A 20,765-nucleotide genomic window follows, 5' to 3' on the forward strand; every position below is an offset into this window, starting at 1 on the left:
AGAATTCCCGTTAGTATGATTAAATTTAGGGCCCCCCCTGTAGTGTTAAGGTTAGGGTTAGAGTAGGATGAGGGCTAGGATTCCAATTAGAGTTAGTGAGGTTAAATTTGGGGTTACCGATTAGGGTTAGCGTGAGATAGGGGATAGAATTCCAGTTAGGGTTAGGGTTAGGGTTAGGGTTAGAGATAGGATTCCAGTTAGAGTTAGTGAGGTTAAATTTAGGGTTCCCAGTAGGGTTAAGGTGCGAGTGGGATGCAGAATAAGATTCCAATTAGGGTTAAGTGGTTAAGTTTAGGGTCCAAGTTAGGGTTAGGGTTAGAATGGGATAGGCGTCCAATTTAGGGTTAGGGTTAGGGTTAGGGTTAGGGTTAGGGTTAGGGTTAGGTTTGGGGAACTGAACACTTCCCCACCAGGAATTGGGGGCATTGCCCCCTCTTCCTGTAGGAAAGGATGGTGCACGGTCCATCCACCCTTGGTTACGCCTCCCGTAACCCTGGTTCCAATCCCTGGGGTATGTAGGCTGGTGGCCCCGCCCATAGCGGACCTCTGTCCAACCCCCACCCTCCATGATATTTACTTCCTTAATTTGAGTTTGCCTTGGCTATTTACGTAATCTTTATTTTTGTTGTTTCTTATTTATTAGTTTCGGTATCAATTTATAATGTATTAGAATGAAAGAAACAAAACCAAACATCAATAAAACAAAAAAAACAAAAAAATCCGCAATTCAAAGCAAAATACCTGTAACAACCTATTATGCGTGTGCCCTGACAACGTTTCGGCCTGTAAGGGCCTTCTTCAGGTCGTGGCACACTTTCTTTTAATAATAACAATAGCAAAGCAGCTCTACTCTTAAGTGATGTTCACCCTCCGACATCCAAAACAAACTGAGGCTTCTAGGCATGTCCCCCTTTTTTTTCCTTTTGCTCTTTTTTTAAAAAAACATTTTAACTTGTGTTAAAAGTAACATAACTTCAAAATTAACCCTATGTTGTTATCTTTTACTACTAAATGCATTACATAACCTATATTTTAACTGTATTTAACCATTTCAACTAAAATTTTAACTTTATTTATATCTTTTAACTGTTTTAGTTTTTTAATATGTTTTATAGTTTTTATAATGTTTTTGGGTTTTTTTAATGTTATATCGTTTTTTTCATTTTAATAGGAACCCTATATACCCCTATGTATAGTTTCTATCCCTATATTCTATATTGTAATACTCTCATCTTTTTAGCAATGTAATTGTTTTTATGCATAGAATTCCCGTTAGTATGATTAAATTTAGGGCCCCCCCTGTAGTGTTAAGGTTAGGGTTAGAGTAGGATGAGGGCTAGGATTCCAATTAGAGTTAGTGAGGTTAAATTTGGGGTTACCGATTAGGGTTAGCGTGAGATAGGGGATAGAATTCCAGTTAGGGTTAGGGTTAGGGTTAGGGTTAGAGATAGGATTCCAGTTAGAGTTAGTGAGGTTAAATTTAGGGTTCCCAGTAGGGTTAAGGTGCGAGTGGGATGCAGAATAAGATTCCAATTAGGGTTAAGTGGTTAAGTTTAGGGTCCAAGTTAGGGTTAGGGTTAGAATGGGATAGGCGTCCAATTTAGGGTTAGGGTTAGGGTTAGGGTTAGGGTTAGGGTTAGGGTTAGGTTTGGGGAACTGAACACTTCCCCACCAGGAATTGGGGGCATTGCCCCCTCTTCCTGTAGGAAAGGATGGTGCACGGTCCATCCACCCTTGGTTACGCCTCCCGTAACCCTGGTTCCAATCCCTGGGGTATGTAGGCTGGTGGCCCCGCCCATAGCGGACCTCTGTCCAACCCCCACCCTCCATGATATTTACTTCCTTAATTTGAGTTTGCCTTGGCTATTTACGTAATCTTTATTTTTGTTGTTTCTTATTTATTAGTTTCGGTATCAATTTATAATGTATTAGAATGAAAGAAACAAAACCAAACATCAATAAAACAAAAAAACAAAAAAATCCGCAATTCAAAGCAAAATACCTGTAACAACCTATTATGCGTGTGCCCTGACAACGTTTCGGCCTGTAAGGGCCTTCTTCAGGTCGTGGCACACTTTCTTTTAATAATAACAATAGCAAAGCAGCTCTACTCTTAAGTGATGTTCACCCTCCGACATCCAAAACAAACTGAGGCTTCTAGGCATGTCCCCCTTTTTTTTCCTTTTGCTCTTTTTTTAAAAAAACATTTTAACTTGTGTTAAAAGTAACATAACTTCAAAATTAACCCTATGTTGTTATCTTTTACTACTAAATGCATTACATAACCTATATTTTAACTGTATTTAACCATTTCAACTAAAATTTTAACTTTATTTATATCTTTTAACTGTTTTAGTTTTTTAATATGTTTTATAGTTTTTATAATGTTTTTGGGTTTTTTTTTAATGTTATATCGTTTTTTTCATTTTAATAGGAACCCTATATACCCCTATGTATAGTTTCTATCCCTATATTCTATATTGTAATACTCTCATCTTTTTAGCAATGTAATTGTTTTTATGCATAGAATTCCCGTTAGTATGATTAAATTTAGGGCCCCCCCTGTAGTGTTAAGGTTAGGGTTAGAGTAGGATGAGGGCTAGGATTCCAATTAGAGTTAGTGAGGTTAAATTTGGGGTTACCGATTAGGGTTAGCGTGAGATAGGGGATAGAATTCCAGTTAGGGTTAGGGTTAGGGTTAGGGTTAGAGATAGGATTCCAGTTAGAGTTAGTGAGGTTAAATTTAGGGTTCCCAGTAGGGTTAAGGTGCGAGTGGGATGCAGAATAAGATTCCAATTAGGGTTAAGTGGTTAAGTTTAGGGTCCAAGTTAGGGTTAGGGTTAGAATGGGATAGGCGTCCAATTTAGGGTTAGGGTTAGGGTTAGGGTTAGGGTTAGGGTTAGGGTTAGGTTTGGGGAACTGAACACTTCCCCACCAGGAATTGGGGGCATTGCCCCCTCTTCCTGTAGGAAAGGATGGTGCACGGTCCATCCACCCTTGGTTACGCCTCCCGTAACCCTGGTTCCAATCCCTGGGGTATGTAGGCTGGTGGCCCCGCCCATAGCGGACCTCTGTCCAACCCCCACCCTCCATGATATTTACTTCCTTAATTTGAGTTTGCCTTGGCTATTTACGTAATCTTTATTTTTGTTGTTTCTTATTTATTAGTTTCGGTATCAATTTATAATGTATTAGAATGAAAGAAACAAAACCAAACATCAATAAAACAAAAAAACAAAAAAATCCGCAATTCAAAGCAAAATACCTGTAACAACCTATTATGCGTGTGCCCTGACAACGTTTCGGCCTGTAAGGGCCTTCTTCAGGTCGTGGCACACTTTCTTTTAATAATAACAATAGCAAAGCAGCTCTACTCTTAAGTGATGTTCACCCTCCGACATCCAAAACAAACTGAGGCTTCTAGGCATGTCCCCCTTTTTTTTTCCTTTTGCTCTTTTTTTAAAAAAACATTTTAACTTGTGTTAAAAGTAACATAACTTCAAAATTAACCCTATGTTGTTATCTTTTACTACTAAATGCATTACATAACCTATATTTTAACTGTATTTAACCATTTCAACTAAAATTTTAACTTTATTTATATCTTTTAACTGTTTTAGTTTTTTAATATGTTTTATAGTTTTTATAATGTTTTTGGGTTTTTTTAATGTTATATCGTTTTTTTCATTTTAATAGGAACCCTATATACCCCTATGTATAGTTTCTATCCCTATATTCTATATTGTAATACTCTCATCTTTTTAGCAATGTAATTGTTTTTATGCATAGAATTCCCGTTAGTATGATTAAATTTAGGGCCCCCCCTGTAGTGTTAAGGTTAGGGTTAGAGTAGGATGAGGGCTAGGATTCCAATTAGAGTTAGTGAGGTTAAATTTGGGGTTACCGATTAGGGTTAGGGTTAGCGTGAGATAGGGGATAGAATTCCAGTTAGGGTTAGGGTTAGGGTTAGGGTTAGAGATAGGATTCCAGTTAGAGTTAGTGAGGTTAAATTTAGGGTTCCCAGTAGGGTTAAGGTGCGAGTGGGATGCAGAATAAGATTCCAATTAGGGTTAAGTGGTTAAGTTTAGGGTCCAAGTTAGGGTTAGGGTTAGAATGGGATAGGCGTCCAATTTAGGGTTAGGGTTAGGGTTAGGGCCTACCCTGGCGTTATGGTTAGGGCTCGAATATGGGGTGAAATGTGGTATTTTCCTATGCATTTTAACGACGTTTTGAGTTCAATCCCCCAGGTTCTCGAGTTCCCAACCGAAACATCCAACGTCTTTCTATCCTTTTCCTTTCTACATCCGACCAATTTGTGTTTCTTTGTAAGCCTGCATACCGCAGGGCTTGCAATCCGTGTAATAAAAAATGTTGAACCACTGGTGTGTCAATTTCCTTTTTATTTTTTATGTTATACCTATGTTGTGTCATTCTTGTGGTAAGTGAATTTTTCGTTTCCCCCACATATTTCATCCCACATTTGTGACAAATTATCAAGTATACACAATTTGTGGATTTTGGACTAAATCTTTGTGCTATCCTAAACATTTGTTTCTCATTGGAGTTAGTGACAAATTTCTTATTCTCAAAATGTTTACTGTGTGTCCCCGATTTGTTTTTATCTCTTATCCGTAATGACTGTAATTTAGCGCGAACTAGCCAATCTTTTAAATTTTTATTCCTTCTGTAGGCAGAAATTATCCGTGATTTCGGCATCCAGTCCTGTGAACCTACTATCTCCTCGAAATTGTTTTTAATTTTGCTGTGGAGGACTTTCCCCACACTGAAGTACGTTGTGATTAATGGAATGAAATCTTCTCCTTTTTTATCCTGTTTTTCTGTAAATGTTCTGAAGCATTTTCTTAAATATGTCCTACTGTAGCCTCTATTCCGAAGGGCCTTAAACAAAATTTTGACCGCTTCCATGAAATAGCTTGTCCTCGTACATATACGATGGAATCGTAATAGCTGCGACTTAATTATTCCTCTGAATGTGTGGGCCGGATGAAAACTTCGTTTGTGCAATAACGCATGTGTATCTGTATTTTTAAAATGTACCTTAATGTCCAACTGATGCGTCCTATAAAAATTTGGTCCTTTAAATATTGTTGTGTCCAAAAAATCAATTGAAGAATAATGCATTTCTGTTTTAACCTGTATGGATGGGTCATGCGAATTTAATGTCTCTACAAATTTTTTAAATTGTATTTTTGTACCTGTCCAAAGTCCCCAAATGTCATCCAAATATCTCAAATAAATTAATGGTTTTTGTTGGCTCTTGGCTACAGCCTCTTTCTCCCAATTTGCCATGAAAATGTTGGCATAAGCCGGGGCGAATTTCTTTCCCATTGCCGTACCTTTTATCTGTAAATAGTATTTATCATTAAATGTGAAATCATTCCTTGTTAAATTAATATCTAGTAATTGTAATAGTTCCAAATCTGGTCTTTTAGGATCGGGATATTTTTCCAAAATTCTTTTCACACACGCTATTCCCTCCGGAATAGGGATGTTGGTATACAGGTTGTCCACATCCATAGTAAAAAGGAAACAGTCTGTGGAAATGTGTAATTGTTTAATTTTTTCAATGAAATGGTAAGTATCTCTAATATAAGAATCATGCTTGGTCGACAGAGGGGTCAAATAGTACTCCAAGTATTCTGCTGTGGTGTAAGTGTCACTTCCACAATCGGAAACTATTGGTCTTCCTGGAGGTACTTGGAATGGAACCGTCCATTTCTGTGGATCCTTGTGTATTTTTGGTAAGATGTAAAAACGCCTTTCTCGCGGTTCCCCATCACCCAATAAATATTTTTGTTGTCTGGCTGTAATGCATTTCTGTTGTTTTAATTTCTTTATAATTTTTTCTACCATCGGTATTGTATCCCCATATATTGGTTTATCCAATTTCTTATAATATTCCTCATCCCCCAACTGTCGCTCTGCCTCCATAACATATTGATCCCTACTAAGTACTACCACCGCTGATCCCTTATCTGCCGGTTTAATTACTACGTGTTTTGCATGTATCAGATCTCTCAGAGCTTTAACCTCCGACTTCGTCAAGTTTGGTTTTTCCTTTATCGGAACGTAATATTTTTTAATCAAATTTATATCCTCCTCTATTAATTTTTCCACTTCTTGCGGTAATTCTCCCATCGGAGGTGACCAATCCGATGGTCCCACAAACGGGGATGGTTTCTTTCGTGCCGAATTTTTGAAAAAGGCCGCTAATTTTATTTTTCGGTGGTAGTTCTGTAAATCTAACCTAAATTGCGATCTCTGATCTTTACCGATATCTAATGTCGGTATGAAAGATAACCCTTTGCGCAAAATGTCAATCTGTGGCTTAGATAATTTAAAGTTTTTGGCCAAAACCACCACTTCCTGTGCCACCAAGGAGTCAACTCCATTACCCCCCTCCGTTTTCAGACTCCGGGGGCCTTCAGGTTTAAATGTCGCAACCAATGGGACAGCATCTCATTTGCCGTGTCCCTGGTCCAGTGGATGTCGTCCGTCTCCACCTGGAACTGGTTCTCCTCCAATAGTGGAATGAACCCTATATTCCTCTCAATGTACTCATTAAGGGATCTTAGATTTTCCTTCTCTTCTGGTGGTAGAGTCTTTGAAAAGTTCACTAGCGGAACCCAAATTTCCGCATAAGGGAATTTTATTTTCGTTGCTCGCACGCTCTTTTGCAAATCTTTGATTGCCGTCTCTTTGGATTTATTGGTCCTTGTGTTGATTCCAAATGCTAGTACTATTTTCTCCACCACCACATCCTCGGGTCCTCTTTTCCTCATTTTTTCCACCAAACACTGTCCATGTCTAAAGTGGCTTCCTGGAAAGCAGTCTATTTGTAAGTCTTTTATGTCGTGAGGAGGAATCTTACCTAGGTTTGAGTCTCCTATAATTACCCACTTCTTTGTGACCCCTAGTTTCCATTCGGTGAGTTTCCTGAAGGTGTTGGGGTGCCGAGTCACTTCAAACTCCTGGAGTGCGGAATCTCCTCTGTTCTCCCTGGAGTCCTGGAAGTCCGTCCCTTCTGCCTCTTCTTCCATTTCACTCTCCCCTCTTTCATATATCTCTTCTATGTCTTCCCCCTCTTCTTCTCTATGTATCTGAATCTCATCTGCTTGTACCATCCGGTTTGTCTCCCCCTCCTCTTCCGACTCAGATTCCCAGATTACTCCGTCCTCACTTTCCCCGTCTGTTGCCCGTGGGCCTGGACTTTGTCCTATCTGGACCTCTTCATTTACACTCCCTTGGTGTGTTCTATCCCTTCTCAATTCATTCTCTACATTCTGTTCTGTCAAAACTATTCCCCTCGTGCTTCTCGCTGTCCTTGGTGCCTCCGTAGGTTCTTCCCTCCGAGGCAGTCGCACTGGGACATCTTCCCTCTGTAGCACCCCTTTGGGTTTCATTTGTGTTCTCTTCTGTACTCTAGCTTCTTGTGGCGGTTTCGCTTGGGTTGGAGGAGGGTTCTTCTGGGGTTCCCCTCTCTCGTTATCCCTGCCTTTTTCTTTCTGTACCGTCTGTGTCCCCTGGGTCAGTTGAAATGTTGCCTGAGTTTGTTGGCGAGTCTCCGCCGGGACTCTGTCCCTATCATCCATTTTGGCAATAACCAGCGCTTCTGCATGGTCCAATTCGTCTTGCGTGACTCTGGGCAGTTTCATTTTAGCCCATCGCACCGCCACCTCATAAGCCGTCTTCCAATCCGGTACGAGGAGAGGCTCCAATTCCTCTAGCAGTGCATCCAGTCCTGCTTGATAATGTTCCATTAGGATCACACATGTGGTGTGTCCCCAGTTTCTGGCATTACCCCCAATGAGCTCCTTGGTGCTCTCTGTGGGGAATGCTGGTTTCACCATATTGGTCAAGATATCTATCATCTTTGCAATCATCCTGGGTTGCGGTTTTCCGTCTCGCGGGTCCACATTTTGCAAATGGTGGACCATTTTGATGATTGCATTCAGCACTCTAACCAGTCTCCTAAATTCGGGAGTGGCTGACTGTCTCCTAACTTCCGATTGTCCCGTCCATGTTCCCTGCCCTCTTTGTGTAGGGCCTCTGTATCCCTGTCGCACCACCGCTGCATAGGAGCGGAACTGAGGACGGGTGTTCCCCCGTGACCATGGAGGATTGGGGTTACGGAAGAACCTTGGGGGAGGCGCTGGCCGGATAGGTTTGGGGAACTGAACACTTCCCCACCAGGAATTGGGGGCATTGCCCCCTCTTCCTGTAGGAAAGGATGGTGCACGGTCCATCCACCCTTGGTTACGCCTCCCGTAACCCTGGTTCCAATCCCTGGGGTATGTAGGCTGGTGGCCCCGCCCATAGCGGACCTCTGTCCAACCCCCACCCTCCATGATATTTACTTCCTTAATTTGAGTTTGCCTTGGCTATTTACGTAATCTTTATTTTTGTTGTTTCTTATTTATTAGTTTCGGTATCAATTTATAATGTATTAGAATGAAAGAAACAAAACCAAACATCAATAAAACAAAAAAACAAAAAAATCCGCAATTCAAAGCAAAATACCTGTAACAACCTATTATGCGTGTGCCCTGACAACGTTTCGGCCTGTAAGGGCCTTCTTCAGGTCGTGGCACACTTTCTTTTAATAATAACAATAGCAAAGCAGCTCTACTCTTAAGTGATGTTCACCCTCCGACATCCAAAACAAACTGAGGCTTCTAGGCATGTCCCCCTTTTTTTTCCTTTTGCTCTTTTTTTAAAAAAACATTTTAACTTGTGTTAAAAGTAACATAACTTCAAAATTAACCCTATGTTGTTATCTTTTACTACTAAATGCATTACATAACCTATATTTTAACTGTATTTAACCATTTCAACTAAAATTTTAACTTTATTTATATCTTTTAACTGTTTTAGTTTTTTAATATGTTTTATAGTTTTTATAATGTTTTTGGGTTTTTTTAATGTTATATCGTTTTTTTCATTTTAATAGGAACCCTATATACCCCTATGTATAGTTTCTATCCCTATATTCTATATTGTAATACTCTCATCTTTTTAGCAATGTAATTGTTTTTATGCATAGAATTCCCGTTAGTATGATTAAATTTAGGGCCCCCCCTGTAGTGTTAAGGTTAGGGTTAGAGTAGGATGAGGGCTAGGATTCCAATTAGAGTTAGTGAGGTTAAATTTGGGGTTACCGATTAGGGTTAGGGTTAGCGTGAGATAGGGGATAGAATTCCAGTTAGGGTTAGGGTTAGGGTTAGGGTTAGAGATAGGATTCCAGTTAGAGTTAGTGAGGTTAAATTTAGGGTTCCCAGTAGGGTTAAGGTGCGAGTGGGATGCAGAATAAGATTCCAATTAGGGTTAAGTGGTTAAGTTTAGGGTCCAAGTTAGGGTTAGGGTTAGAATAGGATAGGCGTCCAATTTAGGGTTAGGGTTAGGGTTAGGGCCTACCCTGGCGTTATGGTTAGGGCTCGAATATGGGGTGAAATGTGGTATTTTCCTATGCATTTTAACGACGTTTTGAGTTCAATCCCCCAGGTTCTCGAGTTCCCAACCGAAACATCCAACGTCTTTCTATCCTTTTCCTTTCTACATCCGACCAATTTGTGTTTCTTTGTAAGCCTGCATACCGCAGGGCTTGCAATCCGTGTAATAAAAAATGTTGAACCACTGGTGTGTCAATTTCCTTTTTATTTTTTATGTTATACCTATGTTGTGTCATTCTTGTGGTAAGTGAATTTTTCGTTTCCCCCACATATTTCATCCCACATTTGTGACAAATTATCAAGTATACACAATTTGTGGATTTTGGACTAAATCTTTGTGCTATCCTAAACATTTGTTTCTCATTGGAGTTAGTGACAAATTTCTTATTCTCAAAATGTTTACTGTGTGTCCCCGATTTGTTTTTATCTCTTATCCGTAATGACTGTAATTTAGCGCGAACTAGCCAATCTTTTAAATTTTTATTCCTTCTGTAGGCAGAAATTATCCGTGATTTCGGCATCCAGTCCTGTGAACCTACTATCTCCTCGAAATTGTTTTTAATTTTGCTGTGGAGGACTTTCCCCACACTGAAGTACGTTGTGATTAATGGAATGAAATCTTCTCCTTTTTTATCCTGTTTTTCTGTAAATGTTCTGAAGCATTTTCTTAAATATGTCCTACTGTAGCCTCTATTCCGAAGGGCCTTAAACAAAATTTTGACCGCTTCCATGAAATAGCTTGTCCTCGTACATATACGATGGAATCGTAATAGCTGCGACTTAATTATTCCTCTGAATGTGTGGGCCGGATGAAAACTTCGTTTGTGCAATAACGCATGTGTATCTGTATTTTTAAAATGTACCTTAATGTCCAACTGATGCGTCCTATAAAAATTTGGTCCTTTAAATATTGTTGTGTCCAAAAAATCAATTGAAGAATAATGCATTTCTGTTTTAACCTGTATGGATGGGTCATGCGAATTTAATGTCTCTACAAATTTTTTAAATTGTATTTTTGTACCTGTCCAAAGTCCCCAAATGTCATCCAAATATCTCAAATAAATTAATGGTTTTTGTTGGCTCTTGGCTACAGCCTCTTTCTCCCAATTTGCCATGAAAATGTTGGCATAAGCCGGGGCGAATTTCTTTCCCATTGCCGTACCTTTTATCTGTAAATAGTATTTATCATTAAATGTGAAATCATTCCTTGTTAAATTAATATCTAGTAATTGTAATAGTTCCAAATCTGGTCTTTTAGGATCGGGATATTTTTCCAAAATTCTTTTCACACACGCTATTCCCTCCGGAATAGGGATGTTGGTATACAGGTTGTCCACATCCATAGTAAAAAGGAAACAGTCTGTGGAAATGTGTAATTGTTTAATTTTTTCAATGAAATGGTAAGTATCTCTAATATAAGAATCATGCTTGGTCGACAGAGGGGTCAAATAGTACTCCAAGTATTCTGCTGTGGTGTAAGTGTCACTTCCACAATCGGAAACTATTGGTCTTCCTGGAGGTACTTGGAATGGAACCGTCCATTTCTGTGGATCCTTGTGTATTTTTGGTAAGATGTAAAAACGCCTTTCTCGCGGTTCCCCATCACCCAATAAATATTTTTGTTGTCTGGCTGTAATGCATTTCTGTTGTTTTAATTTCTTTATAATTTTTTCTACCATCGGTATTGTATCCCCATATATTGGTTTATCCAATTTCTTATAATATTCCTCATCCCCCAACTGTCGCTCTGCCTCCATAACATATTGATCCCTACTAAGTACTACCACCGCTGATCCCTTATCTGCCGGTTTAATTACTACGTGTTTTGCATGTATCAGATCTCTCAGAGCTTTAACCTCCGACTTCGTCAAGTTTGGTTTTTCCTTTATCGGAACGTAATATTTTTTAATCAAATTTATATCCTCCTCTATTAATTTTTCCACTTCTTGCGGTAATTCTCCCATCGGAGGTGACCAATCCGATGGTCCCACAAACGGGGATGGTTTCTTTCGTGCCGAATTTTTGAAAAAGGCCGCTAATTTTATTTTTCGGTGGTAGTTCTGTAAATCTAACCTAAATTGCGATCTCTGATCTTTACCGATATCTAATGTCGGTATGAAAGATAACCCTTTGCGCAAAATGTCAATCTGTGGCTTAGATAATTTAAAGTTTTTGGCCAAAACCACCACTTCCTGTGCCACCAAGGAGTCAACTCCATTACCCCCCTCCGTTTTCAGACTCCGGGGGCCTTCAGGTTTAAATGTCGCAACCAATGGGACAGCATCTCATTTGCCGTGTCCCTGGTCCAGTGGATGTCGTCCGTCTCCACCTGGAACTGGTTCTCCTCCAATAGTGGAATGAACCCTATATTCCTCTCAATGTACTCATTAAGGGATCTTAGATTTTCCTTCTCTTCTGGTGGTAGAGTCTTTGAAAAGTTCACTAGCGGAACCCAAATTTCCGCATAAGGGAATTTTATTTTCGTTGCTCGCACGCTCTTTTGCAAATCTTTGATTGCCGTCTCTTTGGATTTATTGGTCCTTGTGTTGATTCCAAATGCTAGTACTATTTTCTCCACCACCACATCCTCGGGTCCTCTTTTCCTCATTTTTTCCACCAAACACTGTCCATGTCTAAAGTGGCTTCCTGGAAAGCAGTCTATTTGTAAGTCTTTTATGTCGTGAGGAGGAATCTTACCTAGGTTTGAGTCTCCTATAATTACCCACTTCTTTGTGACCCCTAGTTTCCATTCGGTGAGTTTCCTGAAGGTGTTGGGGTGCCGAGTCACTTCAAACTCCTGGAGTGCGGAATCTCCTCTGTTCTCCCTGGAGTCCTGGAAGTCCGTCCCTTCTGCCTCTTCTTCCATTTCACTCTCCCCTCTTTCATATATCTCTTCTATGTCTTCCCCCTCTTCTTCTCTATGTATCTGAATCTCATCTGCTTGTACCATCCGGTTTGTCTCCCCCTCCTCTTCCGACTCAGATTCCCAGATTACTCCGTCCTCACTTTCCCCGTCTGTTGCCCGTGGGCCTGGACTTTGTCCTATCTGGACCTCTTCATTTACACTCCCTTGGTGTGTTCTATCCCTTCTCAATTCATTCTCTACATTCTGTTCTGTCAAAACTATTCCCCTCGTGCTTCTCGCTGTCCTTGGTGCCTCCGTAGGTTCTTCCCTCCGAGGCAGTCGCACTGGGACATCTTCCCTCTGTAGCACCCCTTTGGGTTTCATTTGTGTTCTCTTCTGTACTCTAGCTTCTTGTGGCGGTTTCGCTTGGGTTGGAGGAGGGTTCTTCTGGGGTTCCCCTCTCTCGTTATCCCTGCCTTTTTCTTTCTGTACCGTCTGTGTCCCCTGGGTCAGTTGAAATGTTGCCTGAGTTTGTTGGCGAGTCTCCGCCGGGACTCTGTCCCTATCATCCATTTTGGCAATAACCAGCGCTTCTGCATGGTCCAATTCGTCTTGCGTGACTCTGGGCAGTTTCATTTTAGCCCATCGCACCGCCACCTCATAAGCCGTCTTCCAATCCGGTACGAGGAGAGGCTCCAATTCCTCTAGCAGTGCATCCAGTCCTGCTTGATAATGTTCCATTAGGATCACACATGTGGTGTGTCCCCAGTTTCTGGCATTACCCCCAATGAGCTCCTTGGTGCTCTCTGTGGGGAATGCTGGTTTCACCATATTGGTCAAGATATCTATCATCTTTGCAATCATCCTGGGTTGCGGTTTTCCGTCTCGCGGGTCCACATTTTGCAAATGGTGGACCATTTTGATGATTGCATTCAGCACTCTAACCAGTCTCCTAAATTCGGGAGTGGCTGACTGTCTCCTAACTTCCGATTGTCCCGTCCATGTTCCCTGCCCTCTTTGTGTAGGGCCTCTGTATCCCTGTCGCACCACCGCTGCATAGGAGCGGAACTGAGGACGGGTGTTCCCCCGTGACCATGGAGGATTGGGGTTACGGAAGAACCTTGGGGGAGGCGCTGGCCGGATAGGTTTGGGGAACTGAACACTTCCCCACCAGGAATTGGGGGCATTGCCCCCTCTTCCTGTAGGAAAGGATGGTGCACGGTCCATCCACCCTTGGTTACGCCTCCCGTAACCCTGGTTCCAATCCCTGGGGTATGTAGGCTGGTGGCCCCGCCCATAGCGGACCTCTGTCCAACCCCCACCCTCCATGATATTTACTTCCTTAATTTGAGTTTGCCTTGGCTATTTACGTAATCTTTATTTTTGTTGTTTCTTATTTATTAGTTTCGGTATCAATTTATAATGTATTAGAATGAAAGAAACAAAACCAAACATCAATAAAACAAAAAAACAAAAAAATCCGCAATTCAAAGCAAAATACCTGTAACAACCTATTATGCGTGTGCCCTGACAACGTTTCGGCCTGTAAGGGCCTTCTTCAGGTCGTGGCACACTTTCTTTTAATAATAACAATAGCAAAGCAGCTCTACTCTTAAGTGATGTTCACCCTCCGACATCCAAAACAAACTGAGGCTTCTAGGCATGTCCCCCTTTTTTTTCCTTTTGCTCTTTTTTTAAAAAAACATTTTAACTTGTGTTAAAAGTAACATAACTTCAAAATTAACCCTATGTTGTTATCTTTTACTACTAAATGCATTACATAACCTATATTTTAACTGTATTTAACCATTTCAACTAAAATTTTAACTTTATTTATATCTTTTAACTGTTTTAGTTTTTTAATATGTTTTATAGTTTTTATAATGTTTTTGGGTTTTTTTAATGTTATATCGTTTTTTTCATTTTAATAGGAACCCTATATACCCCTATGTATAGTTTCTATCCCTATATTCTATATTGTAATACTCTCATCTTTTTAGCAATGTAATTGTTTTTATGCATAGAATTCCCGTTAGTATGATTAAATTTAGGGCCCCCCCTGTAGTGTTAAGGTTAGGGTTAGAGTAGGATGAGGGCTAGGATTCCAATTAGAGTTAGTGAGGTTAAATTTGGGGTTACCGATTAGGGTTAGGGTTAGCGTGAGATAGGGGATAGAATTCCAGTTAGGGTTAGGGTTAGGGTTAGGGTTAGAGATAGGATTCCAGTTAGAGTTAGTGAGGTTAAATTTAGGGTTCCCAGTAGGGTTAAGGTGCGAGTGGGATGCAGAATAAGATTCCAATTAGGGTTAAGTGGTTAAGTTTAGGGTCCAAGTTAGGGTTAGGGTTAGAATGGGATAGGCGTCCAATTTAGGGTTAGGGTTAGGGTTAGGGCCTACCCTGGCGTTATGGTTAGGGCTCGAATATGGGGTGAAATGTGGTATTTTCCTATGCATTTTAACGACGTTTTGAGTTCAATCCCCCAGGTTCTCGAGTTCCCAACCGAAACATCCAACGTCTTTCTATCCTTTTCCTTTCTACATCCGACCAATTTGTGTTTCTTTGTAAGCCTGCATACCGCAGGGCTTGCAATCCGTGTAATAAAAAATGTTGAACCACTGGTGTGTCAATTTCCTTTTTATTTTTTATGTTATACCTATGTTGTGTCATTCTTGTGGTAAGTGAATTTTTCGTTTCCCCCACATATTTCATCCCACATTTGTGACAAATTATCAAGTATACACAATTTGTGGATTTTGGACTAAATCTTTGTGCTATCCTAAACATTTGTTTCTCATTGGAGTTAGTGACAAATTTCTTATTCTCAAAATGTTTACTGTGTGTCCCCGATTTGTTTTTATCTCTTATCCGTAATGACTGTAATTTAGCGCGAACTAGCCAATCTTTTAAATTTTTATTCCTTCTGTAGGCAGAAATTATCCGTGATTTCGGCATCCAGTCCTGTGAACCTACTATCTCCTCGAAATTGTTTTTAATTTTGCTGTGGAGGACTTTCCCCACACTGAAGTACGTTGTGATTAATGGAATGAAATCTTCTCCTTTTTTATCCTGTTTTTCTGTAAATGTTCTGAAGCATTTTCTTAAATATGTCCTACTGTAGCCTCTATTCCGAAGGGCCTTAAACAAAATTTTGACCGCTTCCATGAAATAGCTTGTCCTCGTACATATACGATGGAATCGTAATAGCTGCGACTTAATTATTCCTCTGAATGTGTGGGCCGGATGAAAACTTCGTTTGTGCAATAACGCATGTGTATCTGTATTTTTAAAATGTACCTTAATGTCCAACTGATGCGTCCTATAAAAATTTGGTCCTTTAAATATTGTTGTGTCCAAAAAATCAATTGAAGAATAATGCATTTCTGTTTTAACCTGTATGGATGGGTCATGCGAATTTAATGTCTCTACAAATTTTTTAAATTGTATTTTTGTACCTGTCCAAAGTCCCCAAATGTCATCCAAATATCTCAAATAAATTAATGGTTTTTGTTGGCTCTTGGCTACAGCCTCTTTCTCCCAATTTGCCATGAAAATGTTGGCATAAGCCGGGGCGAATTTCTTTCCCATTGCCGTACCTTTTATCTGTAAATAGTATTTATCATTAAATGTGAAATCATTCCTTGTTAAATTAATATCTAGTAATTGTAATAGTTCCAAATCTGGTCTTTTAGGATCGGGATATTTTTCCAAAATTCTTTTCACACACGCTATTCCCTCCGGAATAGGGATGTTGGTATACAGGTTGTCCACATCCATAGTAAAAAGGAAACAGTCTGTGGAAATGTGTAATTGTTTAATTTTTTCAATGAAATGGTAAGTATCTCTAATATAAGAATCATGCTTGGTCGACAGAGGGGTCAAATAGTACTCCAAGTATTCTGCTGTGGTGTAAGTGTCACTTCCACAATCGGAAACTATTGGTCTTCCTGGAGGTACTTGGAATGGAACCGTCCATTTCTGTGGATCCTTGTGTATTTTTGGTAAGATGTAAAAACGCCTTTCTCGCGGTTCCCCATCACCCAATAAATATTTTTGTTGTCTGGCTGTAATGCATTTCTGTTGTTTTAATTTCTTTATAATTTTTTCTACCATCGGTATTGTATCCCCATATATTGGTTTATCCAATTTCTTATAATATTCCTCATCCCCCAACTGTCGCTCTGCCTCCATAACATATTGATCCCTACTAAGTACTACCACCGCTGATCCCTTATCTGCCGGTTTAATTACTACGTGTTTTGCATGTATCAGATCTCTCAGAGCTTTAACCTCCGACTTCGTCAAGTTTGGTTTTTCCTTTATCGGAACGTAATATTTTTTAATCAAATTTATATCCTCCTCTATTAATTTTTCCACTTCTTGCGGTAATTCTCCCATCGGAGGTGACCAATCCGATGGTCCCACAAACGGGGATGGTTTCTTTCGTGCCGAATTTTTGAAAAAGGCCGCTAATTTTATTTTTCGGTGGTTAGTTCTGTAAATCTAACCTAAATTGCGATCTCTGATCTTTACCGATATCTAATGTCGGTATGAAAGATAACCCTTTGCGCAAAATGTCAATCTGTGGCTTAGATAATTTAAAGTTTTTGGCCAAAACCACCACTTCCTGTGCCACCAAGGAGTCAACTCCATTACCCCCCTCCGTTTTCAGACTCCGGGGGCCTTCAGGTTTAAATGTCGCAACCAATGGGACAGCATCTCATTTGCCGTGTCCCTGGTCCAGTGGATGTCGTCCGTCTCCACCTGGAACTGGTTCTCCTCCAATAGTGGAATGAACCCTATATTCCTCTCAATGTACTCATTAAGGGATCTTAGATTTTCCTTCTCTTCTGGTGGTAGAGTCTTTGAAAAGTTCACTAGCGGAACCCAAATTTCCGCATAAGGGAATTTTATTTTCGTTGCTCGCACGCTCTTTTGCAAATCTTTGATTGCCGTCTCTTTGGATTTATTGGTCCTTGTGTTGATTCCAAATGCTAGTACTATTTTCTCCACCACCACATCCTCGGGTCCTCTTTTCCTCATTTTTTCCACCAAACACTGTCCATGTCTAAAGTGGCTTCCTGGAAAGCAGTCTATTTGTAAGTCTTTTATGTCGTGAGGAGGAATCTTACCTAGGTTTGAGTCTCCTATAATTACCCACTTCTTTGTGACCCCTAGTTTCCATTCGGTGAGTTTCCTGAAGGTGTTGGGGTGCCGAGTCACTTCAAACTCCTGGAGTGCGGAATCTCCTCTGTTCTCCCTGGAGTCCTGGAAGTCCGTCCCTTCTGCCTCTTCTTCCATTTCACTCTCCCCTCTTTCATATATCTCTTCTATGTCTTCCCCCTCTTCTTCTCTATGTATCTGAATCTCATCTGCTTGTACCATCCGGTTTGTCTCCCCCTCCTCTTCCGACTCAGATTCCCAGATTACTCCGTCCTCACTTTCCCCGTCTGTTGCCCGTGGGCCTGGACTTTGTCCTATCTGGACCTCTTCATTTACACTCCCTTGGTGTGTTCTATCCCTTCTCAATTCATTCTCTACATTCTGTTCTGTCAAAACTATTCCCCTCGTGCTTCTCGCTGTCCTTGGTGCCTCCGTAGGTTCTTCCCTCCGAGGCAGTCGCACTGGGACATCTTCCCTCTGTAGCACCCCTTTGGGTTTCATTTGTGTTCTCTTCTGTACTCTAGCTTCTTGTGGCGGTTTCGCTTGGGTTGGAGGAGGGTTCTTCTGGGGTTCCCCTCTCTCGTTATCCCTGCCTTTTTCTTTCTGTACCGTCTGTGTCCCCTGGGTCAGTTGAAATGTTGCCTGAGTTTGTTGGCGAGTCTCCGCCGGGACTCTGTCCCTATCATCCATTTTGGCAATAACCAGCGCTTCTGCATGGTCCAATTCGTCTTGCGTGACTCTGGGCAGTTTCATTTTAGCCCATCGCACCGCCACCTCATAAGCCGTCTTCCAATCCGGTACGAGGAGAGGCTCCAATTCCTCTAGCAGTGCATCCAGTCCTGCTTGATAATGTTCCATTAGGATCACACATGTGGTGTGTCCCCAGTTTCTGGCATTACCCCCAATGAGCTCCTTGGTGCTCTCTGTGGGGAATGCTGGTTTCACCATATTGGTCAAGATATCTATCATCTTTGCAATCATCCTGGGTTGCGGTTTTCCGTCTCGCGGGTCCACATTTTGCAAATGGTGGACCATTTTGATGATTGCATTCAGCACTCTAACCAGTCTCCTAAATTCGGGAGTGGCTGACTGTCTCCTAACTTCCGATTGTCCCGTCCATGTTCCCTGCCCTCTTTGTGTAGGGCCTCTGTATCCCTGTCGCACCACCGCTGCATAGGAGCGGAACTGAGGACGGGTGTTCCCCCGTGACCATGGAGGATTGGGGTTACGGAAGAACCTTGGGGGAGGCGCTGGCCGGATAGGTTTGGGGAACTGAACACTTCCCCACCAGGAATTGGGGGCATTGCCCCCTCTTCCTGTAGGAAAGGATGGTGCACGGTCCATCCACCCTTGGTTACGCCTCCCGTAACCCTGGTTCCAATCCCTGGGGTATGTAGGCTGGTGGCCCCGCCCATAGCGGACCTCTGTCCAACCCCCACCCTCCATGATATTTACTTCCTTAATTTGAGTTTGCCTTGGCTATTTACGTAATCTTTATTTTTGTTGTTTCTTATTTATTAGTTTCGGTATCAATTTATAATGTATTAGAATGAAAGAAACAAAACCAAACATCAATAAAACAAAAAAACAAAAAAATCCGCAATTCAAAGCAAAATACCTGTAACAACCTATTATGCGTGTGCCCTGACAACGTTTCGGCCTGTAAGGGCCTTCTTCAGGTCGTGGCACACTTTCTTTTAATAATAACAATAGCAAAGCAGCTCTACTCTTAAGTGATGTTCACCCTCCGACATCCAAAACAAACTGAGGCTTCTAGGCATGTCCCCCTTTTTTTTCCTTTTGCTCTTTTTTTAAAAAAACATTTTAACTTGTGTTAAAAGTAACATAACTTCAAAATTAACCCTATGTTGTTATCTTTTACTACTAAATGCATTACATAACCTATATTTTAACTGTATTTAACCATTTCAACTAAAATTTTAACTTTATTTATATCTTTTAACTGTTTTAGTTTTTTAATATGTTTTATAGTTTTTATAATGTTTTTGGGTTTTTTTAATGTTATATCGTTTTTTTCATTTTAATAGGAACCCTATATACCCCTATGTATAGTTTCTATCCCTATATTCTATATTGTAATACTCTCATCTTTTTAGCAATGTAATTGTTTTTATGCATAGAATTCCCGTTAGTATGATTAAATTTAGGGCCCCCCCTGTAGTGTTAAGGTTAGGGTTAGAGTAGGATGAGGGCTAGGATTCCAATTAGAGTTAGTGAGGTTAAATTTGGGGTTACCGATTAGGGTTAGGGTTAGCGTGAGATAGGGGATAGAATTCCAGTTAGGGTTAGGGTTAGGGTTAGGGTTAGAGATAGGATTCCAGTTAGAGTTAGTGAGGTTAAATTTAGGGTTCCCAGTAGGGTTAAGGTGCGAGTGGGATGCAGAATAAGATTCCAATTAGGGTTAAGTGGTTAAGTTTAGGGTCCAAGTTAGGGTTAGGGTTAGAATGGGATAGGCGTCCAATTTAGGGTTAGGGTTAGGGTTAGGGCCTACCCTGGCGTTATGGTTAGGGCTCGAATATGGGGTGAAATGTGGTATTTTCCTATGCATTTTAACGACGTTTTGAGTTCAATCCCCCAGGTTCTCGAGTTCCCAACCGAAACATCCAACGTCTTTCTATCCTTTTCCTTTCTACATCCGACCAATTTGTGTTTCTTTGTAAGCCTGCATACCGCAGGGCTTGCAATCCGTGTAATAAAAAATGTTGAACCACTGGTGTGTCAATTTCCTTTTTATTTTTTATGTTATACCTATGTTGTGTCATTCTTGTGGTAAGTGAATTTTTCGTTTCCCCCACATATTTCATCCCACATTTGTGACAAATTATCAAGTATACACAATTTGTGGATTTTGGACTAAATCTTTGTGCTATCCTAAACATTTGTTTCTCATTGGAGTTAGTGACAAATTTCTTATTCTCAAAATGTTTACTGTGTGTCCCCGATTTGTTTTTATCTCTTATCCGTAATGACTGTAATTTAGCGCGAACTAGCCAATCTTTTAAATTTTTATTCCTTCTGTAGGCAGAAATTATCCGTGATTTCGGCATCCAGTCCTGTGAACCTACTATCTCCTCGAAATTGTTTTTAATTTTGCTGTGGAGGACTTTCCCCACACTGAAGTACGTTGTGATTAATGGAATGAAATCTTCTCCTTTTTTATCCTGTTTTTCTGTAAATGTTCTGAAGCATTTTCTTAAATATGTCCTACTGTAGCCTCTATTCCGAAGGGCCTTAAACAAAATTTTGACCGCTTCCATGAAATAGCTTGTC

This window comes from Phycodurus eques, chromosome 16 (genome assembly GCF_024500275.1).
Source record: "Phycodurus eques isolate BA_2022a chromosome 16, UOR_Pequ_1.1, whole genome shotgun sequence".
Lineage (NCBI taxonomy): Eukaryota > Metazoa > Chordata > Actinopteri > Syngnathiformes > Syngnathidae > Phycodurus > Phycodurus eques.